This window comes from Ixodes scapularis, unplaced genomic scaffold, assembly GCF_016920785.2.
Source record: "Ixodes scapularis isolate PalLabHiFi unplaced genomic scaffold, ASM1692078v2 PGA_scaffold1__304_contigs__length_218370807, whole genome shotgun sequence".
NCBI lineage: Eukaryota > Metazoa > Arthropoda > Arachnida > Ixodida > Ixodidae > Ixodes > Ixodes scapularis.
The window spans coordinates 73,318,812-73,344,986 of record NW_024609846.1 but is presented as its reverse complement, the minus strand read 5'-3'; the positions used below and the strand labels follow the sequence as shown (position 1 = coordinate 73,344,986).

Sequence of the window (26,175 nt, the reverse complement as noted above, 5' to 3'; positions counted from 1 at the left end):
ATATTTTGTCCATACAACTTCAGTGTTTTGCTCTCAAAGTTTTATGAATTAAAGTGAGTTCACAACTTTATGCCTATTATTGATTCCCACATACAAGGCAAAGTAGTAGCATTAACAAAGTCAAAGAAGCAATATAATACAGACAGTTTAAGAACAACTGGAGATGAAATATTAATAACTGGTATTACTTCAGCAATGAAAAATTCAGATTCCTATTATTACAGCCTTTATTTGATTTGAAAAAAAATGGTATTTTTTTTTCTGAGCTTGCGCTCCCGCTCGGATGACAATCATCGAAATCAAACTTTGCTTCGCAGCGATATTGATATGGCTAATATTGAAGATCTGGTTAAATAAAAGAATGTTAGTGCAGTGGTCGAACAAGTCCTAAAGCAATCAAGGTCGCTAAACTCAGCTAAAATGAAATAAATTAAAAATAACGAAACAAGTTCTTGCCTTACAAAATAAACAACAAAGAATAGAAAATATGAGAAAAGACGAGTGACAATTTATGGATTCAGGTACCGGAGAATGAAATATTTCTGTATTTTGAATTGACAAAAAAAAAAAAAAAAAAAAAAAATTCGGGCCCGTCCGGGATTTGAACCTTTCGCACCCAAAGCGAGAATCATACCCCTAGACCAACGAGCCCAGCTGGTTGCTTGTGCGCTCGTACCGGGCATCTTTGAACTGGTTTCTGATCTGTGTCGGCGGAAACTGGAGGAGCACCGTCGCTATCTCCAATGACCTTGCTCACCCCGCCGGAGAGGTCCGCTTTACGGGCGTTCCACGTTGCTCGACATCTTGTTCCAGGTATATGTTATTTGAATGTGTGTATATGATCATTTCTTCTGTTTGTTTACAAGTTCTTTAGCATTTACGAAATCTAAGTGGAAAAAATAGAAAAAGAGATGTCTTGTTTCCAGTTAAAATCAATTAGCCCGCCAGTTGATCGTGATTCATCACGATCAACTGGCGGGCTAATAAAAGCTTTTTACTGAAACTCTGCTGGTATTTTTGTCTACTTTGTCCAGGTTCCTGCTTCTTTCCTTGAATATATTAAAAACGATGATGCTGCTATTTACCTGGTATATTGGAAAGCTATATTTTTGCTATGATCACATAGCCTTGAATGTGTGTAATAATTTTTTTACTGCCTCATTTGTAATAATGCTGGATAACTGCAGATAGCAGATGGTATCATATTTTCAAAACTCTTCTCGCTCTACTATACTGCTCGGATTTGAAATGAATTTTTGTTATACTTAAATATTTTTTTGCTTAACTTTGGGTACCTATGATTAATTTTGCTGCATATATACGGCTAAAAAAAAACAAAAAAAAAAAAGAAACGTAGTACAGGAACCGTCTTTGTCTGGAACCGGGCCTTGTTACCTTGGGTCGCGAAGCCGCGGGGGACTATTCGAGTAGGCAAAGCGAAATGTCACGCGTATTCATCACGTATATATACAGCACATGAGCGCAGTCCGCACCTAATGGAGCATATTTGACCTGGATCAAGAAGACGATGTCATACGATGCAAAGTGTATGTAAGAAACGCTTCCGGGCTACCATGTAAAAAAACACAACATGAGTGTCAAAGACAAGGAGCAACAAGACGTACTGGCATAGTTTCGTCCTTTTCGTGTAGCTCGAAACCGCGAATAAATAATAAATTGTAGTGTTAGTACGTTCAGACAGCCTGATGTTAGTTTGCCTCAACGGGAGATTTGGTTCTCAGCTGTAGATGACGAATCTCGCCAGTGAGGTACAACCACTAGCTCGGGGTCTTTAACATGTAGCACTATAGTGATACAGGACTGCACTCCGGTAGAATGCTCATCCAGACATAAACGGGCAGGTGTGGGGTTGAACCCAGTATACCTGGATTCTGCAGTGCGAGCTTGCGCCCCACGTGCTTCGAGCTGCGATGCGTTAACACACTAGGACACCGACTCCGTAAAACATACGAATATGTATACTAGAAGAGGAACTGGAAACACCCATTTTATTGCTAGCCGATATCTTGGTGGCAATGGCGAAACTGACTGATAAACCTTTATATGTGTATTGTGATATACGTGCAAGACCGCAGCCAGTTTCAACACTCATTCTCGTAAACAAATCGAAGGACGACAATTGTGTGAAACAGGGTTGGGCAGAAATACTCAAAAATGTATTTGGAAATACAAATACTCGGATACATTAATATAGTAACTAAAATACTGATACTAAAATACATCTGTAAAAATGTATCGCGATACGTTTCGGAAATACATTTTAAATAGAGGCAAAAAGTATTTGGAAATACAAATACAGGAATACATTTTAGGGAGGGCAGAAATACAAATACAGAAATACTGATATACTGCAATACATTCTTCAAATTTGTTTGAGACGCCAACTGAGATGAAGCTTGATGCGGAAGATTTTTTGTTTGTTTTTTATCCCGAAATTGCTTTCCCGTAGGCTTGGCACTTAGCCTTGAAGGTAGTGGTTTTGGACGACAAAAAGTCTTCAATGAAAAAAAAAAAAAAAAAAAAAAGAAAACGTTTTATCAAGGACTGGCCGCGGTCCCTTCCCTGACATCCTGTCTGTCTGACGAGGGATGTGAAAAGGCTTCGACCACTAAATAAATTATATTTCACCCCAAATCCCCTCAAAACGCCAACACACCCCTGTTCAATAAGGACACCCCTGTCAACATTGATCACATGGCGTCGCGGTGGAATGAACTGGTATTCTTTATCTGTAGGTTTGGCCTTGAACATGAAACTTTACCACGCTGCTGTATGAAAGGACAATACGTACTCTCTTGGTAGGTTACCTCGTTGAAGATCGTGTAGGCACTATCAGATGGAATTTTCGAGCATAGTGGACCACCTAAAGCATCGGGAACACATGTCTTATTTTCTTTTATGGTTGCGAAAACGCTATAGTATACGGTGACATCCCTGTTGTGAAGGTTCTTCCTGCCGAACCTCCGCTACCGACGCATAGACTGCAGTCCTCAAGTTTCGTCTAGCATCATCCAAACAGAGACTTTGTGGATTGCGACCTGATATTGCCGGCACAGGTGCGAGCTCTCCGAGAAACAGCGCGCTCGAGACGAGTCTCAGGTGTACGAGGTCTGGGTCGGCTTAGCGAGGCCACGTCTGGCCTCCTTCCTGGGTTTTGGATCACCAGAGCAGCGGGTCATGTTCACGTCAGCTGATGACGGTAACCGGACAAAAGCTCAGCGGACAAAAGCTCACCGGACAGAAGCTCACCGGACAAAAGCTCACTGGACAAAAGCTCACCCGTTTTTTGACAGACCCGGACAAAAGCTCACCTCGATTTCTTTTTTTTTTACTATCCGGGCGAAACACGGGCTGAAATAAAGTGCGGACGCAATGGACATTGGACCATTTTTAGGAGAACTTGTACCTCATCCACCATTGAGTTGAGATTTTTTAAAAAATACTGTGAAAGAACGGGAGTTCGGCCTTTTGGAAAAGTAGAAGACAGATGACCAATTTCAAAAATTGTGCGGGATTTTAGATAGGCTCGGGTTCCTTCCACCACAGCTTGTTCCACAAGAGCTGACCACCAGGAAAAAGTCTACCGGTGACATCGCTACCTACTGGACTATTTTGATTGCACGTATTTCAACGGCCGCTTCCGTTATGCTTCTGTTCCATCTGCGGCGGCACCCAGAGCGGATTCTTCCCTTCGCCTGACTCTGCGCCGACGGCGACCGGAGTTTCCCCCGATACTGAGGAATATGTACGACACCACTCTTCAAGATAAAGACCCGATGAGCAACACCTGCGAAAGATAGAGTACCGGGTTCCAGAAGCCCGTCGGCCACGCCCATCCAAGCGTCTTGAGGCTGATTGAATGCCTACAGCAAAATCAGGCGCTCGTTGACACGGCATTGACAAAAGCCCGGAGAGGTGAGCCCACCGTAAAGCGGGTGCGAAAAATTACTCTGCACCTGCAGAATCGTCTTAGAAATATTTGCGAGGGCTTGCATGTACATTGAGATCTACCAAGGCTGCTGGAGCTAGTGGGGCACTGCATTCGCTTCTAAACAATCGGTAAATAAACTTGTTTCTACTAAAATCAACAAACCATGCGCCTGTCAGATTTAATTTATCGTTGCCTTTTTGTGTCGCACGCATGCACCTAAGTTGTCCGCACTCGTGTTAAGACCAACATAAAATTTTTTCGTGGTGAGCTTTTGTCCGGGTCTGTGAAAATATGGGTGAGCTTTTGTCCGGGTCTGTGAAAAAATGGGTGAGCTTTTGTCCGGTGAGCTTTTGTCCGGTGAGCTTCTGTCCGGTGAGCTTTTGTCCGGTGAGCTTTTGTCCGGGATTCGCTGATGACGTACCCTCGAGCCATGCAATATTACGGGCGCAGCCGCAAACGCATTCGAATAAATGTTGAACTTAACTGCGTGAGTCATCCTACTATTTCAAGTCAACCACCGCCAGGCTCGTGTACAACAGACTGTGACCCAGCTTTGCCGTCTGGGTGTACTGTGTAAGCTCAGACAAGAGAGACGATTAGCAGCGGGCATTGAATGCCAGCAAATAATGACTTCAGAAATCCCTACCTAAGTACCTGCCGCAGAAGATGCTCTGACTCCATTGCTGGCACGCCACCTGGTTCCAGTCTCCGACTACGCAACAGTTCTCAGAAGAGAGGAGAGGACGCAAAGAAAAATAGTTTGGAGAATCAGAAGGAACCTTGGTCAGCATAGTAACAATGCCCCAGCATCTCCTTGAGCCTGGTGCCCTCAGAAGTAAAAACAAAATGCGTTCAGACTTTTTTTTTCGGTGTGTGTGTGTGGGGGGGGGGGGGGGGGGGGGGGGAGTATTTCTCAAGAAGTATAACGAAATACATTTCATCCTGATTGTATCGCGATATAAAGAAACATTCCAAATGTATTTCGATACAGGAATACAGATACTGGTGAAAAAAATGTATCGCAATACACAAATACAGATACGAAATGTACTTCTGAAATACTATAGCGATACATTTGTATCGCGATACTGCCAAACCCTGGTGTGAAACTGTAAAGATCCATACTCGAAGAAACGTAAACGCATATAGTTAGTTGTATGAAACGCAAAAAGAAAAAAAAGAAAAAGAAAAACTCGACTCATACCTTATAAAACGCGCTATTTAATACAGAACCATAGGAGTATTTATTTTTGTCCAAGCTAGAAAACTTATCTAAATGTTTTTTTTAACAGCAGTGCGCTTCCTTTCTTTGTATGCATGTCACACCATCTGAATTATTCAAAAGCACAACTAAAGCCGCGGTCACTGTTGTAATATATATTGTTTTGAAGGTGACGACAACGACGGGACAGTGGCGCCAACTACCCTCTCGCGCCAGGCCCCACATGCTGGCCCGACCTTTGTAACCCCTTTGTTCTATCACTACGTCCTATCCTGTGCTTTCTGCTGCCGACAGCATCATCGTAACTGTATGGTGGAGGTGCGGGGCCATCCTCACCTCCTGCATCTAACATAGTCAGCGCCATCATCCAGCTCGTCCGCCTCGTTGTGGCAGTCATGCGCAGCAGCCGATCAACACCAGCCCATGGCTCCGACGCTCAACCGCCGCCCAGATGCTATGAAGAGCCGAAACAGAGGACGCAGACCGACGATCCCTTGCCCCTGTCCCCAGCCCGCGACGTCCTGACGCCTCTGGATGTGAATCCTTCAGCCCGGACCGTCCCATCGTGATGCTGTGGCTGGTGCTGAGGCCTGTGACGCTCTGGAGGAGGCCGAAATAGACTCATTTCGAAAATGTGCCGTCTTTTGGCACTTCTGGAATTCAGCACAATGGCGAACAGAAGTGCGAGGTTCTTGATTTCGAATGCGTCCCGGTTCACGAGCCCTCGTCGAGCAGGAGTACAAGTCCAAAATACCCGCTCGTGCTACTTGAACGTTCCGCGTTGCCGGTTGTTCCACCATTGTCCAGTGGATTACTTTCTTTTTTCAATCGGCACATGCTTTTTGAAAGGGATATATTTCAGGTTACCATCTTCATCGCCATCCTCGCTGTCGGCAGCTGTCATTTGTTCTTTTGTGTGCGTGCGTGTGTGTGTGTGTGTGTGCGCGCGCGCGTGTGTGTGTTTTTGTGTGTGCTTAATCTGTTCATATATTCACTGGGCGGATTGGCCGTCTTCTTCGGGGACAGTACTGTTAGGAAGGTGAAGTCGACGACCGGGCAATGGCGCGCAAAACCATCTCGCGCCAGGCCCCACGTGCGAGCCTGGCCTTCATATTCTTTGTTCTATCTTCGGGTCTTCATCTGTCATTTATTCTACCGACAACGTCATCTTAACAATATATGTGTACTTTAGCACGTTCATGGCGCCACCTACTTATGTAACCAAGGACCTCGGCAGCCAAGCCTTCGGGTGAACTCATGTAACCAAGGATTTATTAAAACGTACGCTAGAGGTTTAATTGGGGCTAGCGTGCGGTTTAAAATGGAAGCAGACGGCAAGCAGACTGGCATTTACTTCCGGCAATGCTTTTCTATGTAAAAAAAGGCAGTGCATCATTTTCTGCTCTTAAGGATAAGAGCAAATATCTAGAATAAGTTGTACCTACTAGCTTAGAACATTTCTGAGTCACTGCAGAAAAAAATATTGGTAAGTTACTGCGCTTGTCTTTCAAATTCATGACATTAAAACGCTACTAAAATGGCTTCATGCATGCATTTATGTAGAGTGTCGGACACTGTTAACGCGAACTCGGCATCAGCGCTTTTCTGCAGGGGGTGTACGTGCGAAATAAATGAAGATCATCTCTAAAATGAAGAGAAACATCAATAACTACGCACTAACACTAGATGAGTACCAGGAGGCTCATGTAGGCGATAAAAATAAAAAAAGTCAAGTAATAAGTGATATTTGCAATAAATAACATTAATTTTACTCACTCCGCTGCTTACAGGTGACTGCGAAGGTAATTTTTTTCTAGCGTTTAAAACTGATATCTGCATGCTCGAAAACTTTTAAAATGTGAAAAAGCCAAAAACTCTTACTGTTCAATATGGTAAGCACAATAATAATTAAAAAAAAAACATGTATATAGCGTGCTTAATTTTACTGTATTACGAGTTTTTGTCTCTAGTAAATGGGTATAATTTTAGTGGCATAAAACTATCACAGATTATCAATATTAGCGTCGTAGACATGTTGGCGCTCCCAGAACAACTCCTACAGTCTTCTATACTGTTCTTATTTCTTAAATCCTCCTCTTGTCTTTACACACTTACCTTGGAACATAGGACTGCACCAGGTATACTGGAAAGTTACAAATCGCTCACTGATGGGAAAAATACTGTAACAAAAGCGATTTCACTTTTATAATGTCAATACTACCAGTACTACTACTACTAATAATAGTCTTTATTTTATGTGTCCGCAAACAGCGCAAGGCCTTTTGTGTGGTACGCAGCAAAAGCCGACAAGATAGAAGTATAAGCACTGAGAAAACACAGCTATTCCAAGAAAGCACTCACAAAACAATCATAGAACACATAGCGACAACTGACAAGCGAGGTAAGGTAAAAGAACAAGAGGCATTGAAAATACAAATACAGCAACCCCAAAAGAGCGAAAAACGACCGCAGCTCCACGTGGTGAATGATGTTGACTGGGGCGAAGCTCTGGTGGTGCTGATGATACTGATTTTGTTCATAGGTAGTGCTGATAGTGCTGATTTTTTTATTGCTCATAGGTAGTGCTGAGTTCCGGGTTGCGATGGTATGGGATGTGTGGTATGGAACGTGGTTATATACGTATTTGAGCAATTGACCGCAGTGCTCTCTCGCCTATAAACGTTGAGCCAATGCATGCAAAGTTTAACGGAATTATGGAAGCATTTGACCGCAGCGCCCTCTCCTGTATAGACGCTGAGCGGCTACATGCAACGCTTCATCCATGACATCCCCAGCTCTTGAGTTACTACCACATCTCAGAGCTCCCCTACTCGTCCTGCAGTCGTGGCCGAGTGGTTAAGGCGATGAACTAGAAATCCATTGGGGTATACCCGCACAGGTTCGAATCCTATCGATTGCGCAAGCATTTTTTTCTTTTTTTAAGAAGACAGATGTGATTGCAATCGATGTGAGCACGGACGCTGAACAAGGCTAGACCCTAAGGAGCTTCGCCCCTAAAACGCTCAAAATTGGAAACCACTGAAATCATGTAAACAGATCTAGATTACGTCGGAAAGTTGACTTGTCACTAAATATGTATAGGAGCGAACAATCCAACTTATTAAAATCATGCTGCATTCGTATGCAGCATGATTTTGACGTGTGAAAAAACGTGGATGGATAAAAAAAGTTGCTATTACGAATCGAGCGGGTGGAGTGTGAAAACATACAGCGTTTAACAAGACAGGACAGTCGACAAGCCCATGGACAATCTTGTGTAAAAACAAGATATCCCGACAACGCCGTCTGTCAGAGTACAAAAACCAAGTCTCTTGAGCAGCCGATCGTGATTATAATAAAGCTAACGCTGAAAAAAAAAAAAAAAAAAAACGATCGGAAACGATGCAAATAAAACGCTTCTGTACACACTGCATAGAGCAAGATGCTGTATCATTTATATAATTACACATTAGAGATGCAAACTCGAGCTTTAAGCCAATTAGACAACAGAATAAACGACCGATACATGCTTAGGCAGAAAATTGTCTTGTGAAACGTGGAATTGCTGCCAATGTTATAAGTGATGTGTTGGATGTGACCGACACGTGATGATTAAAATTCAACGCCTTATCTATAAAAACTCCAAGATCACGAGCAACAGCCACTCGTTTGATTACGACGCCATCTAAGATATAACTGAACGGAAAGGGGCTTTCGCTTTCAGAGACCTATAGCTTGTGTTTTACATTCAATAAGCAGGAGATCCTTATTAAAGCCTCACCTATCTATGGTATCCACATTGCTTTAAAGAAGTGTGCATTAAAAATGCGAATTAACATAGCAAAATAACTTTATATCGTCGGCCAATAAATGCAATTTAGAATTTTTAAAAGAAATATGTTATTTACAAAGATTAAAAACAAAAGCGGACCCAAGTTGCTCCCCTGAGGCACCCCTGAAGGCCGAAATAAAGGTTTTTTTGACATAGATCCCGATACACGAAAACTGCTTCTACGATAATTAATGTAGCTCCTAAACCAACTACAATACGTTGAACATAGGCCGTAGTCATCTAGTGTGCGCAGGAGCCGGTCATGATTGACCTTGTCGAACGCCTTCGACATGCCAAAGTAGATGACGTCTACTTGTTGATGGCCATGAACAAATGGCACAGCACAATCTAAGAATGTGCACAAATTTCTTTCCACCGACTTTCCCTTCAAGAACCCGTGTTGCTCAGGACAAATGTTTTGACGGAAGTATTTGTAAAGACGATTATGCAGCGTCATCTCAAAAACTTTAGAGAAATTCGATAATAAAGAGACAGGGCGATAGTTGCTGACAATTGTGTTTTCGTCTGGTTTAAATATCGGAGCTATCACTGAGCGCTTCTATGCAGACGGGAACCTTCCCGATTGTAGCGACAGGTTGAAGATATGAAGCAACACCGGAGTTAAAAGATGAGCACATCCTTTTATAATAAAGCTCGGTACTCCGTCTACGCCAGCAGTTAACCTCGACTTCATGCCCCTATGCATGTCGTTATCACAAGCTAATCTATTGGAATAAACGAAAAAGAAATCAGAGGTATTTGGGAATTTCACGGCAGACTTCGTGTTAGTTCCAGAAGAGAAGCAGGACATAAAATGCTGAGTAAACATGTCTGCCACTTCATTTGGGTTCGATGTATAGCCGGAACTACCCCGAAAGAGGGGAACACTACTACTACGCTGTTGTTTTGAGTGGGTACAAATTTCCAAAAGTCTTTTGGGTTTGAATTCAGAGCAGACTCAGTCTGAGAAACGTTAAGTTTCTCATGTCTCTTAAACAGCAGCTTTGCAAAAGAGCGACATTCGCTGCACTTCAAGTAATATTTCTCTAATCCCGTTTTTTTTAAAGTCCTGTGATAGTGCAATTTCCTGCGTAAACAGCATTTCAGCTCCCATGAAAACCACGGAGGGTATTAGTGTGACTGTGAAGCGCGCTTGAGTATAAATTTATCCATGGCGCTCGACACAATATTTGTAAATGCCTCAGTTGCTGATTCAACACACGTGTCTTTCAAGATAGGATTCCAGTTGTAACTTTGCAGATTAGTACATGCTAAAAAGGTTCCTTCGCTGTGTAAAAACCAAGTCTGGCTATAAAAAAAAAGAAAAAAATGTTGATTGGATTGGGTGGAAACAAGAATGAAACAACAAAAGGAGGACGGAAATGATCGACACGTGTTATGGGATTGTAAAGTGGACTGATACCATCAATTGGCGAATACACTAGTGCAATGTCAAATATGTTAACCGCTGAGTTCTGTAGCTGATTGCACTGTTCAAACCCATTTATATAAGTAAAATTTATTAGGCTTGACTCCTTCGATTCGCGATCATTACCATCCGTTGTGACATCCGTCACCCAGTTTATCCCCGGAATATTAAACTCTCCATAAATGTGAACGCGAAACTTTGACTCATCTAAATTTTGCTCTAGAGCTCTCAGCTCTGCCACAAAATGATCAGACCTAAACTGGGGTTCAAAATAGTAGTTTCCAATTTAGAAATTGACGCCATCGTTCGATGCAAGCCCTACCGAAACGCATTCTGAGTAGGACTCTAGATCTTGCGTTCTCCCTGCTCGCAAAGAAGTATTCACGGCTGTAAGTACACCGCCACCATATTTTTGCCCCGTGTTTGCGTAATCTCGATATCGGCGAAACACGGAATAACACGGGGGGAAACAATCGGTGCTAGGAATACCTTCCTCTAGCCACGTCTCTGTAAGGCATAACACTGTAAAAGAACTTCCTACAATTCCACACATAAGCTCAGAAAACTTCGTTCTGATACCACGTACGTTTTGGTAATAAACCGTGCATTCCATTTTGTTAGTTATCACCGGCGATCTCAGAATCATCCGGCATATTTCTTCACTTTCCGAAACTAGGTCGAAAAAGGCATCCAGTTGGCCGAATTTCTGCGCGGTTGAGTATTTCAAAATCGTTAATATCAACAGATACACTGAAAGAAGCGTAGCTCTCATGCTTCGACACAAGCTTAGTACATACGGCAGTCTTTCCTTTCACAGCAGCGGCTACAACTTCTGAAATGCCCGAAACCGTCGTACTTGGTGCGAGTCTGGAGACAGAGAGCGCACGGCGCCGTGGTGCTCGTGGTACCGAGGCAGAGGATAAACAAGTTCGAAAGCAATCAGGTTCGCCAAACTCTGCTAAATTGAAATAAAAGAAAAACAACGAAACAAGTTCTTGCTTTACAAAATCAACAATAAAAATAGAAAATATAAGAAAAGACGAATGAAACAATGTCAACAGCTGCCGAAGCCACCGAGCTGACTACCTGTCTCCCAAACTTGTGATTGCCTGGTAAGTGACAATTTTCGATTCAGGTACTGGATAATGAAATAATTGTGTATATTGAAATGACAAAAAAAGTGGGCCCGTCCGGGATTTGAACCCGGGACCTCTCGCACCCAAAGCGAGAATCATACCCCTAGACCAACGAGCCCAGCTATTCGACTTAGGGCACTTACCATGCACAACGTCGAGCGAAGCCTATCTTTGAACTGGTTTCTGGTCGGTGTCGGCGAAAAAATGAAGGAGCACGTCGCTATCTCAAGTGACCTTGCTCACCCCGCCGGATTAGTTTCACTGACGTCCGCTTTACGGTCGTTCAACATTGCTTGGCTTCTTGTTCCTCGTATATGGCTTTTCGATGTTTTGTATATGATTATTTCTTCTGTTTGTTTCCTCGATGTTTAGCATTTGCAAAATGTGGAATGAAAAAATAGAAAAAAGAGTTTTCTTGGTATCAATGATAACCTACTAGTCCTCCAGTTGATTATGGTTCATTACGAGTAATATGTTCTTTATAAAAAAAATTTGAACACTGAAAGTCCTCTGGTCATTTATTAATTTCGTCCAGCTTCCTGATTTTGTCCCCTATATCTTAAACCCAAAGATACTGCTCCTGACGTGGTAGATTTGAAAACTTTCACTATGATCGCGTAGATTAATGTGTGCAATAAAACTTTGTTATTGCCTTATTTTTCATACTGCTGGAAAATTGAAGGTTGGAGATGGTATGATGTTTTTAAAACTCTTTTCACTCTGCCATATTTTTCAGATTTAAAATGATTGTTTGTCTTACTTGAATCTTTTTTTACTTAACTTTGAGTACCTATGGTTAATGTTTGGTGGATATATACGGCTCGCACAAAAAAACTATGATAACCGGACTACAGAAACCCGCCTTTGTCTAGAACCGGGCCAAAAATTTCCATTGGGTCGAGAAGCCGCGTGGGACTATTTGTAGAAGCAAAGTGAAATGTGAGGAAATGTCATCATGTATATGTAATGCACATAAGCGCAGTCCGTACCTAAGGGAGCACTTTGACCTGGTGCAAGAAGATGAAGATGTCATACAATACAAAGTATATGTAAGAAATTTTTCTGGCTCCCACGTGGCGAGTGCAGCTTGCTTGTCAAGAGCTAGGAACAACAAGACGTACTGCATAGTTTCGTCCTTTTCATGCATTTCAAAACTGCGAATAATTATTAAATTTTTCTCTCTGTACGTTTAGGCAGCCTGGGGTTAGTCTGCCTCAACGGGTGATTTGTTTCTCAGCTGTAGATGATAACTTTAGTCAGTGCAGTACAACCACTAGCCCGGGGTCATTAACGTGCAGCGCGATAGCGAAACAGGACTGCACGCCGGTACAAGGCTTGTCCAGACAGAAACGGGAAAGGTGTTCGGTTGAACCCAGTATCCCTGGGTTCTGGAGCGCGAGCTTTTGCTCCACACGCTTTGAGCTGCGATGCGTTAACACACTAGGCCACCGACCCCCTAAAAATCGTGAAGATATGTGCTAGAAGAGGAATTTGTAACACCCAGTTAATCGCTAGCCGATATCTTGGTCGCAGCGACAAAACTTACTGATAAACCCCTATACTATGTGTATTGTGATATATGCACAAGAGAGTTTCAACATTTATTACAAGAGAGTTTCAACATTTATTCTCGGCAACAGATCAAACGACAACCGATGTGTCAAACAGTAAAGATCCATACTCGAAGAAAAAAAAAAAACGCACATTAGTCATTGCAAAAAACGCAAAAGAACGCATTATATATGTTTGTCCACGCTAGAAAAGTCATCTAAATGTTTTTTTTAATAGAGTGCGCTTCTTTTCTTGATACGAATATCACACTATCTGAGTTATGCACAAGCATAACTGAAGTGCCTGTCGCTGTTGTTATATACAGAGTATTTGTTTTTAAAGATTTACATATTTGTTTAGAAAAAGCCGTGAAAGTTACTCTTATGCGGTTTGTGCAGGTGAGTTATATGGCCACGCAGACATTATGTGGGTGGATAATCTTAGCAATAATTCGGCTAATTAATAAAATTGGGTAATTAACTTTTAATTAGTGAAATCAGACATATGGTTACAATTAGAAACTTAGAGCGTCACTGAAAACCACTAAATAGACTCGAAACACGGGGGAAAGTCGGGGGCGCACCATATTTATCGCTCGTGCAGCGGGTGCAAAGATAACAGTGGCGGAAACGCGAGGATAATCTAATCATACGCGTTCCGCAGCCGCTAGCCTTGTGCATGCTCCACGAGTGGTACCTTTAGTGCACTACTACCCTTCTCAAGCGCTCAGTTTTTCTGAAAATTACTGATTTAGTGGTTTTCGATGATGCTCAGCAAGTCTCTAAATGGAACCATATGTCCATTTTTCTTATTTAAAAAGTTTATTAACATATTTTAATTAATTAGACGAGTCATTTTTACGATTAGCCCACTATACTATGTCCCTCAGGCGATATAACCCATCTGCCCAAACCACATAAGTGTAACTTTCAGGGCTTTGTTTCAATAAATCTGTAAATCTTAAAAAAAATAAAATAAAATGTATATTGCTTAGAAGGAGACGACGACGACGACGGGGCAGTTGCGCCCATAACCGTCTCACGCACGGCCCCACGTGCTGGCCCGGCCTTCGTAAATCCTTTGTTCGAGCATTGCGTCCTGTCCTGTCCTTTCTGCTGCCGACAGCATCACCCTAACTGTATGGTGGAGGTGCGGGGTCATCCTCACCTGCATCTAACATAGTCGGCGCCATCATCCAGCTCGTCCGCCTCGTTGAGGGAGTCATGCGCAGCAACAGATCAACACAAGCCCCAGGGCTCCGTCGCTTAGCCGCTGCTCAGATGCTATGACGAGCCGAAACGGACGATGCATACTGACGATCCGCCGCCCCTTTCACCAGCTCCCGACGTTCTGACGCCTCTGGATGTGAATCCCCCAGCCCGGACCGTCCCATCGTGATGCTGTGGCTGGTGCTGAGGCCTGTGACGCTCCGGAGGAGGCCGAAATAGACTCATTTCGAAAATGTGCCGTCTGTTGGCATTTCTGGAATCCCCGCACAATGGCGAACAGATGTGCGAGGTTCTTGGGTTCGAATGCGTCCCGGTTCACGAGCCCTCGTGCTGCAGGAAAACAAGTCCAAAATACGCGCTCGCGCTACTTGAACATTCCGCGTTGTGAAATATTGTTCCACCACTGTGCAGTGGATTACTTTTTTTTTTTAAATCGGCACATGCTTTTTGATGGGGGTCCATTCCAAGCCAGCATCTTCATCGCTACCCTCGCTGTCGGCAGCTGTCATTTGTTCTTCTGAGTTTGCTTGTGTGTGTGTGTTTTTTTGTGTATCTGTCGGTGTATGTGTGTGTAAGAGTAATTGTGTGTGTGTGTGTGTTTTTGTTTGTTTGCTTCATTGTTCATATAATCACAGGGCGGGTCGGCCATTTTCCCCGAGAAGAGTACTGTTAGGGAGGTGATGTCGATGACATGGCAATGGAGCGCACAACCATCTCACGACAAGCCCTATGTGTTAGCCTGGCTTTCATAAATCCTGTGTTCTATCTTCGCGTGCTCATCTGACATTTCATCTACCGAAAACGTCATGCTAACAATATATGTATACGTTAGCACGTTCATGGCGCCACCTACGGTACGCCTAACAAAAGACCTGGGCAGCCAAGCCTGGGAGTGAACTAATCTTACCATGAATTAATTATAATGTACGCTAGAGGTTTAATTAGTGCTAGTGTTTGGTTTAAAATGGAAGCAAACGGCAAGCAGACTGGAATGTACTTTCGGCAATGCATTTCTATGTAATAAGGTGAGTGCATTTCTCCATGCTCTTGAAGATAAGAGCGGATACGTGGAATATGTTGTACCTACTAGGTAGTTTGGAACATTTATCAGTCACCGCAGAATAATATATTGGTTCCTGCGTTTTTCTTCCAGTTGATAGCACTAAAAGGGGTGCTAAAATGGCTTCGTGCATGCATTTATGTACAGTGTCGGACACTGTTGGTGCGAACACGGCATCAGTGCTTTTCTTCAAGGGGATTTACGTTCTAAACCAAGAAGAGCATCTATAAAATTAAAAGAAACGTCAATAACTACGCAGTAACAACAAATGAGTACCTAGTTGTTCAGGTGGGCGATAAAAATCTTTTTCAACCCACCCCGCAGTCCCTCCTCTTCTTACCCTCCCTCAACTTAACCGCCCACCCCTCCTCCCTGGCCCGGCGAGACAAGCACAGTACGAGAAGTTTGACATAATATTATATATAATAAAGGCACTTTCACCACCAGCGACCCTATGCCTAAAGCTTCTGGACCTGTTCTGATCCGAATATCAAAAACATTGGGTACTATTAAAATTAGTGGTAAGGGTTTAACATTATTAAGTCAGTTTTATTTTACTTAAAACAAACATTTGAGATGGGTATATTAAATTTGTGCAATCACTATGTGATATACTTCGTTCCACTTTCAGTCCGAGCGCAGTGGACGCCACGAGCTACCCAGCCGACCCAGCGCCAGGAGGAAATCGCGTGACCTGACGGGGGGGGGGGGGGGGGGGGGGGGGGTAGCGACACAGGGAGCTCAAGGTCACGTGACACTTTCTCAATGATGGATTGGCTGGGATGGCTCCTAGCGTCCGCTGCGCTCGGATTGAAGGTGAAACGGAGTATAGCACAATTCCCGATATCATAAAAACTGCAGTTTGAAGACGTCGTAATCTGTAGCGCGTTGGATGTTGAGTACTGAAGAGGCCTGCTGGCGATGGCTCTAGGTCTAGGAGAACCTTCCTGTAAAGATTCGTTGGTCCGACCTCGTCGAAAAAATAGAACGATGGTACTTGGTGGTGGCGCGATTTCAGATGGCATTAAAGTAGAAACAGGACGTGTACACCTAAGCTAAGTCTCTCGCGCCATCTTTCTGTCCTTCACGTAAAACTCGATGCACATCCGAACACATTTGTGTGAAAAAAATCTGAAGATCCACGCTGTGGAATACGTCATAACGTTAATTGAATCTTTAATATGGCCACTTTTTATAATTTGTCGACTCCAACGATTCTGCTCACTTTCTCGCATAGCATGGACTATTATTCAGGCAATAATTAAAAGAAAGAAACACACCTTTGTCTTTATGTTGTTTTTCTCATAGAATTGCGAAGAATATTGCTTATATACGATACATATTGCTCTGGTAAAATGTACCTTTAAAATATATGAAATAAACATTTGCGTGTAGCTGTGAACATAAGGTATTTTAATATGTGATATTCACCTTAGTAATTTTTAAGGAAAACTAATATATCTGCTCCTTAATGCTCAAATGTAGACGTCTTTAGGTAATTTTTTTAAGAAGACCACTGTGTTTTTGTTTTTTTTTTGTACATAAATGTCATAAGGTTGAAAATTTCAGGGAATATATATTTCTTTAACGTAATTTGTTTTATTCTCTAGACCACCAGCTAGAAATATTGATTTTTTTGTTTTAAAATTTATAAAAACCTGACCTTTGAAGATAATTAAGAATAATTTTCTTAAAAAAGAAATGTTTTATTTATTCTTATCTGTTGCGTTGATTTTCCATTAGCTTGAAAAACACTGGGTGTTAATATTTTCATCTTCACGATGTTATCTTACTGGAGTAATCGTCAAATAAGCTGAAGATTGTTTGGACTCTCAGTTGTAGGCTCAAGAATGCTGGTTTCACCGCGGCGGTATTGTTGGGCTTCAGAATGACAAATGTCGCAACATTTACTTTCCCATAACGGATTCCGAACTATATCTTTCTTATATTGTCAGGAGTTACTCTAAAAAATCGCAAAGGGCTAAAGTAAATCACTTTGGCTAGCTTAGTTCAACCCCATTCAAGGAATGGCTGAGCCAATTTTTAGTCTTGTAATTTTTATAGGAGATTATTTTTAACGTGTTTAGGTGCTGGACGTCATGTGACAAATTTAAGGATCAAGCGTCAAGAAAAAGCGTTACACGCAGGCCAAGGTACCAAAAGTCATTTAAGTCCACAGCAGATATTGCATAAGAATCCAAAGCAATTAGAAAGCATACTTGGTCGTAATAATTTAGACAGAATCCTAACTACGGACAATTATAATTGCAAGCAGCAAGATTCACCAAGGGGCTTAGCGGTGATCGAACCCCAGGCCCATGCGCGCCTCAGTCCGACGTCTTTGACCTGCGCCAAAGGAATAGATGTAAGAGAGCGCAAGCATATGGACTAAGTATGATTTGCCGCCGACGGTCAGCTGCGGGTAGCACGCGAATATCCGCAGCTAGCGGTACTTAGTCCAGCATACTTAGTAGGAAGACGATAATCGGCATGCGCAGCTGCATCTCCCGAAACACGAAGCGTAGCCTCCGATGTAGATTCGTCACGGGGTGCCTTATAACGTACCACGGGATAGTGCAGCGAGTGTGTTATGTCACAACTTCAGACAGCTCTCAATATTCATGGAGCGTAAACGACACGCTAAACCGCTGCCTTTAATGATTATATCAGTTACCAATAGAAGGTTCCGCGCAAACTAAATGCACGAAAAAAAAAATACAAGCAAGAGCCGTTTAAGAAATTATTATCAAAGCACATTCGTGACACACTCCCCTCCTGATTGACTTTAGATTTGTTTTGATTATTCTGAATAAACCGGAGAACACAATCGTGTGCCGTGTGTGCAGCGCATGCGAAATCACACAAAGAACCCGTGACCAAGCAGAACAAATTATAACGCAGGCGTAATCACAATCACGTCCGATTTTGTGCTCACCGGGTTTCTCAAAAAAATAAAGACAATTCGAATGATATTGTTCATTACATTACACGCTGAAGCATCACATAACACGAGAAAAGCATAAAATTGGAGTAATTGCCAATGAATACCACATGCGAGGGATTAGAACGCTAGGCCTTGCCGTGTGATATTTGCGTGCGTCGGATTTATAATTGAGTGTGAACTTGAGTAAACTTTTATTCCCCACCATGTCTTTCACAATAATATCTAAATGTTTTTTTATTATTTGACCTTTTTTGTTGCATAAACCCTAAGAGGCACTTATGTTCACCTCCGACAGGTCGAGATAAACTTCACAACACGATTTAGAAAAAAAAAAAACCAGTACAAAAAAAAAAAAAAATAAAGCATAAAAAATGCTGCCAATGGTAAATCATGTCGTCTAAATTAGTCGCGTTTGTTACATTGCTCTACGGAGAATCCCGAATAAAACGGTCATCGAAAGTAATACTCCCTCCCTGGCCTTGATTGTTCAGATTAGAAAGCCGATGTGTTTCATGGTGGTCAATAACTCATACCATATGTGAAAAATAATAAAAGTTTACGTTCTACTAAAATATTTACTTGAAACCTTGACACAAAGGGAAGTTCAGATGGTAACTGCAGGGTCGAGCACTATGGGTGATGGGTGACAACAAAGGAAACTCTCGAAGCACTGAACCATAGAGAAATTCCCATATCGAGGTCAGTGTTTAACTTTGCTGCCTACAGACATTCCATAAAATGCAAGAGGGTTGTTTAGATTAGACACGTCGTTTACCAACTATTCAGCTATTGGAGATTTAGTGCATCTGCGGGGGCGGGGGGGGGGGGGGGGGAGAGTTGGGCTTACAAGGAGGCCAGGGGATTTTTTGTACAATATCTACCAAGTTTTGTGCAAACCGCGCGCAGGAGAAGGTCTGGGAGTACTCAATGAAATTGATCCAAGAAATAACACACCACAACGGGCATAATCTTTTACTGGCAGTTTTATGCGGTGCCTTACTAATTATTGTTTGCTCAAATTTTTTGCAACTCTGAGGTGAGCTTAGCGTTTGAAGCATGAGGTTAGCAATTGAGACTATAAGGGGCGAACGTAACGTAGATAGGGTAAAGTGATCATTATTTAGCTAACTGATCTCCTAAAATTCACTAATTAGGTTTAAAAATATTCGCTTCAGCTGCAACACGCTAATTATAAATTTGTTTTTCCTCGTCAGAAGTGTACTACGCCAGATCTTAACATTAAGACAACTAAATGCTGCTTTGCGATATTCGATAGCAAAGTTGTGCTGTGTCGGCCATACTAAAAACTAAGAGAAAGGGTGCACCTAAAACTGCCTGCGGAATGAGAGAGCAAAATGTGTCTATTTTACGGTCACGTGACCAGTACAGGCTCGCGGCGCCTCGTTACTCGTTCCCGCTGTGGAGCAAAACGTCGCTTTCAGGTGCCCTGAGGATTTTTGTTCCTCTTTTAGTGTATTTCTTTGTGTTATAGAATTCTGTGCGGTTGGAGAGGCCTGGACCACCGTCAAGCTGCATTGCCCTTGTCTCCCGTTTTAAACATGAAACCAATGAAGATTATCCAGAAATTGCCACAAATCAGCAACCGACGCTTCAACACATGACGTTCCACAATCTACTGTTATGGAGGACATGCGGCAGCAGATCAACCGCCTGGCGTTGCAAGTGAACGCACTCGTAACAGGGGCTGAGTCCAGATCACGACATGAGTCAAGATCCCCCTCAAGACGACGATCTTCAAATCCACCATCACGAGCTGGTTCCCCTCCGCCAGGAATCTGCTGGTACCACTGGAAATTTGGCAGCAAGGCCCAAAAATGTCGCGCGCCATGCAGGGCGTCGGAAAACTGCCCAGCGCCCCGCTAGAGGCGGCCAGTCGGAGCGCTCGCCATCCCACCCGCCTCTTTTTCGTAACCGACCAAAACTCCAAGCTACGCTTTCTCGTTGATACGGGCGCCGAGGTGAGCATCCTTCCCGTACCGCCAAGCATCCATCCGAGTAAGAGACAGCCGTGTACATTGCAGGCTGCCAACAAGACACCAATTGCAACTTATGGAGAACGTTCCCTCACCCTCGACATAGGGCTCCGCAGAACGTTTCGCTGGGTATTCCTCATCGCTGCGGTTTCCTACCCCATACTTGGAGCTGATTTCCTCCGTCATTACCACCTCCTTGTAGACATGCTTCGTCTTCGCCTGATAGACGACACCACTCGTTTGACTGTACAGAGAGTAAGAATGACGTCGCCTCTTCCTCCCCCGTCCATTCCTCATCACTCTCCGACACCTTACGATAGACTTCTTAATGAATACAAGAGTCTGACGTGTCCTAATAATTTTTCGAAACCGGTACCACACGATGTGACGCATCATATTGTTACCACGGGTGCTCCCACCTATTCTCGACCACGAAGGCTGGCTCCAGAACGTCTCAAGATTGCCAGGGCCGAATTCGAGCATATGCTTGAATTGGGCATCATCCGTCCATCCTCGAGTCCATGGGCCTCGCCCCTCCATATGGTGCCTAAGAAAGAACCTGGAGACTGGCGCCCTTGCGGAGACTATCGCGCCCTTAACAACGCCACTCTTCCGGACAGATATCCAATACCACATATTCACGACTTTTCGCTCTCTCTTCGCGGCTCCACTATATTTTCGAAAATAGATCTCGTCAAGGCCTACCATCAGATACCTGTGGAGCCGGCAGACGTTCCCAAGACGGCCGTTACAACACCTTTCGGCCTTTTCGAGTTTCTCCGGATGCCGTTCGGACTCAGAAACGCAGTTCAAACCTTTCAGCGGTTCATTGACACCGTCCTTCGAGGCTTGCCTTTCTGCTTCGCATACGTCGACGATCTACTAGTTTTCAGCCAGGGTGAGACCCAACACGTCCAACACCTGCGGCAGCTGTTCCAGCGCCTCGCCGAATATGGAGTCAATATTAACCGAGGAAAATGCAAGCTGGCAGCAACAACACTCGAATTTCTGGGCCACGAAGTTAACCAACATGGCATACGACCTCTCACACAAAAGGTGGAAGCTATCAACAATTTCCCAATACCTAAAACCATTCGCCAACTCCGGGAATTCCTTGGGCTTGTCAAATTTTATAGAAGATTTGTTCCCCAGTGCGCCGCAGTCCTGTCACCGCTGACCACACTCCTAAAAGGGAGCAAGCCCCCGTCAACCCCCTTAGAATGGACTTCGACTGCAGAGCAGACTTTCAGCCGAATTAAGGGTGAACTGGCAAACGCTACACTTCTTTCACATCCTCAACACGACACAAAAAACGAACATTATGGTCGACGCCTCTGAAGTTGCAGTAGGTGCCGTTCTACAGCAGTTGATAGAGGGAATCTGGAAGCCTATTGCTTTCTTTTCGAGAACGCTCACATCAGCGGAACAACGCTACAGCACCTTCGGGCGCGAGCTGCTGGCGATCTACACTGCTATAAGGCATTTTCGAAATTTTCTACAAGGCACGCAGTTCTATGTACTTACGGACCACAAACCTCTCACATACGCCTTGCAAGGTGGCAGGGACACATATTCACCTCGCGAAACAAGGCACTTGGCTTACATCGCCGAGTTTACAACCAACATCCGTCACGTGAAAGGCGTCGATAATACTGTAGCCGACGCGTTGTCCCGGTGTGCTTCGTTTTCTGGCGGACTGAGCTTTCCGCCCGCTGTCGATTTTGATGTCATTAGCTCAGCGCAACAACGGGACAAGGAGCTTCAACAGATGCGTCAATTCCCTGGTCGACTCAATATTCGATGAGATTATCTTACCTACGTCTACCAAGAAAATAGTCTGCGACCTGTCAACAGGCACACCACGACCCTTCATACCCACCGATTTCCGCAGACAAGTCTTTGACTCCATGCACGGCCTTTCCCACCCTGGCATTCGGGCTACACAAAAAATTATAACTGAGCGATTTCTCTGGCCCGGAATCAACACAGACGTACGCGGCTGGACCAGAACCTGCATCGAATGCCAGAAGTCGAAGGTCCAGCGTCATACTTACGCGCCACTTCAGTCATTCCCAACTACCACAGAACGTTTCGACCACGTCCACATCGACATTGTGGGACCCCTCCCACCATGTGAGGGGTTCCGCTACCTCCTTACCTGCGTCGACAGGTTTACCCGTTGGCCGGAGGCACTTCCAATCCAAGACATCCGAGCGGACACCGTGGCTCGCACCTTCATCCAGGGCTGGATTTCCCGATTCGGCGTCCCATCCACTATCACAACCGACCGGGGACGTCAGTTTGAATCTGCACTTTTCCACCAACTACTCTCACTTTTAGGAACAAGCCGCATTCGAACAACAGCTTACCACCCCATGGCAAACGGCCTCGTCGAACGCTTCCATCGTTCACTTAAAGCGGCCCTAATGGCGCAACATGAACCAAACAGATGGCATACAAGCTTGCCCATCGTACTTCTCGGATTACGAGCAGCTTTGAAGAAGGACCTTGGCTACAGCCCAGCCGACCTGGTATATGGTTCAACTCTTCGCCTACCGGGCGAATTTTTTGCATCCGCCTTACAAGAACCAGCTCCCGATCCCATGACATACACAAACCAGCTTCGAACGATAATGAAAAACCTCCGGCCCACGCTCCCGCGCACACAAGATCGAACTGCAGTTTACGTCTCGAACGACCTCGACAACTGCAGTCACATATTTCTGCGAAGAGACGGAACCAAGAGGTCCCTGCAACCACCGTACTCTGGGCCTCACAAAGTACTTTCCAGGGCAGCTAAAACTTTTACCATCGACTACAATGGACGGCAAGAAACCGTTTCTGTTGACCGTCTGAAGCCAGCTCACCTAGAATTTCTTCCTAATGCAAACGACGCTGCCCATCCTCATATCCTCACCGCTCGCCCAACCACTGACCCCTGCTGCCTCCCTTCAAGTCAATTCCCCCGAAGTCATTCGATGCGAACTAATATACTGCCCTACAACTTCAACCGCCACGAGCCCTGCGCGCCATTTCAAGTCAACCGATATGGCTCCAGACACTTAGGAGCCAAAACGTCTGCGCCTGCCCTCGCTCGCGCCACGAGCGTGATACAGCGCAAACGAAAACGACCTCCACAAGTTTCGTGGTGTTTAGCACCTACTCACATATGGGACTAGCACAAATAAATGTCTATCTTCTTCTGTTGCGGCGCAGCGAAGGGAGGGGAAGGTGAGTATTTGTGGGCATTGGCATACATTGACCGCCCACAGATGAAAAAGAAGAAAGGGAGAAGGAAGGAGCTCGGGACACGAGAGATCAACGGGCTCTCAAGCCGCGCGCTCGACCGTTCCGGCAAGCAGTGAACATCACCGACCCGTTTATCCTTGTAAATAATGTACATAAATATGTAGTGCCAAGACTTTGATTCCTACACTATCATAATTAACATTTTGCCATTTTGTTTCATATAACTTCGGTGTCTCATGAGATCATAGCTTTAAATTGCCGGAGAATAGTGCTATGACATAGTTTGAAAATACGCGAGGATCCTTAATTGTAATGACAGTTGGAAATATTATTTCGAAAGTGAACTCGATAATTCTAGGTATTCACATTGCTAATTTTATTTATTGATCGCAATATGACGTCAACCATGGTCGATAACGTTATTTCGGTTTCGCAGAAATAATTTCTTTATCTCGATATTTCTTTTTTATTATTTTCCCCCTCGGGAAAGAAAAACACCCTTTAAAACTTGTTGTTACTTGTACATTAGCCATGCTGTACATGCAAAGTTAGAATGCTGATTAGTAAACATTAAGGTAATTTCAACTGAAAACCAAAGAACCACCTAGATCGCAGACGACCCTCTGCTATACGTAGTGATCTTTGTCTTTGTCAGAGTAATATCATTGTACCGGGCACTACGCGAGACGCTTGGCAATGTCATCATCGATTAACCTCAAAATCGATGATTGCTAAGTAAATGAAAATCACGCACCATATTAACCTTTAGAAGACAGCACCAACACCATGGGCGTTTTTAAATATGCCCAGGGATTTCGTGGTTTTGTGAATTATAATGCACCGCAGGATTGCAAACATACCAGCCTTTTAGAGACCCACCAAATCCAATGCACTTATGTTGACCACGCTAACCAGAACGACAGCGACTGTAGCCATAATGATTGACGACTTAAGACTCACTCAGTATGGATTTTATGTTCAGGTTCTTTGATACGTGACTTGTTCTTCGGCGCCCTTATTAGAGATTTGGAGAACCACTTTTGCACATTCGACATGGCACGGTGGGCCCTCCCGTACGAACTGCGTATGTGGTACAGCAGAAGAATCACATATACGCAGTTGGTACCAGAGGGACCCTCGCACCGTATGAAATGCGTAAAAACAGTTCCCTAAAACTCTCTAGGAACTGAATAAAACTGCGAAGAACAAAACCCAAAGCAACACGCGTCAACGTAATAAGCCACCTCATGTTATTCGAAAGATACGAGTGACTCTAGATATGCTGGTTGCTCGCACCGGGCATACGGGCAGTGTTTCGGCGTGCAGCTTCCCGTCACGCTATACAAAGGTAAATCGATAAAAAAATAAAAAACAAACGAACAACAACAACAACAAAAAACGCTGCTTTCCGGCAGCAACAATAAAATAATCGTCACAAGCAAAGATTGGTCAGTGCATATCTGTACTCTACCGCTTAAATTTCCATAGAACTACGTGTGGGTGGCACAAGAAGCACGAAGGGGGTGATATAAGTGAAGTCGTGCCTTGTCCACTCGTCCCATATATGCCGTTTGTAGCAGCTGTTGACACGTCCACGGACACGTGCCGCATGTTGATGGTGGGTGCGCAAGAAGTGAATACCCGTGGCTCGCGTTCCCATCGAAGCAATTTTGCAGCCACCGCTGCGTCACCTCCAAGTCGCATATGCGGAATTGCGTGCGTAGTAAGTCGACAGGGAAAAATCCCGGGAATGGTATGGGTACCCTAAAGATCTAACGCGGTACCGATACACGCGCCTCTCCCGGCGTCGTCGGGCGTATAGATTATGAAGTGACCCCGGTTGTTGCTTCGCGATGAGCACAATCGACGCCAGGTACTCATCGGGCGTATGTTATGGCATGCGCCCGATGCTGGCATAATATTTTCAGGAGACGGAAATAAGACAAGGACCTAAAAATAAAAAAATAAGAAAACAAATAAGTTATAGCATAATATTTCCAGGCTACGGAAATAAGACAAGTAAATAAACAAGTTTTTGCTCCACAGAATCAACGGTAATAATATAAAATATAAGAAAAGACGAGTGAAACAATGTCAACAGCATCCGAAACTACCAAACCGGAACACCTGTCCCCTAAACTCGTGATAGCCTGATAAGTCACAAATCTCAACTCAGGTACTGCAAAAAGAGTTGTCTACATTAAAGTGGCAAAAACAAATTCGGGCCCGTCCGGGATTTGAACCCGGGACCTCTCGCACCCAAAGCGAGAATCATACCCCTAGACCAACGAGCCCAGCTGGTCGTTTTTGCACTCTTACCGACTATTACGTCGAGCGATGCCCATCTTTGAACTCGTTTCTGATCTGTGTCAGCGGAAACTGGAGGAGTACCGTCGCTATCTCTTTTGACCTTGCTCACCTTGCCGGAGTAGTTTCGGGTCCGCTTTACGGGCGTTCAACGATGCTCGACTTCTTGTTCCAGGTAAATGATATTTTATGTTGTGTATATGATAATTTATTTTGTTTGTTCCCTCGTTGTTTAGCATTCACAAAATGCAGAGTTGGAAAAAATGAAAA

At 44.0% G+C, this 26,175-nt stretch overlaps 2 non-coding genes across 2 annotated transcripts; both read right to left on the bottom strand.

Annotated features, from left to right (window-relative positions):
• Window positions 1–11,617: 11,617 nt before the first annotated feature.
• Window positions 11,618–11,689, bottom strand: Trnap-ugg. The gene has a single exon. It is a non-coding gene; the product is annotated as a tRNA-Pro (tRNA).
• Window positions 11,690–25,820: 14,131 nt separating this feature from the next.
• Window positions 25,821–25,892, bottom strand: Trnap-ugg. Its single transcript has one exon. It is a non-coding gene; the product is annotated as a tRNA-Pro (tRNA).
• Between the last annotated feature and the right edge of the window lie 283 nt (window positions 25,893–26,175).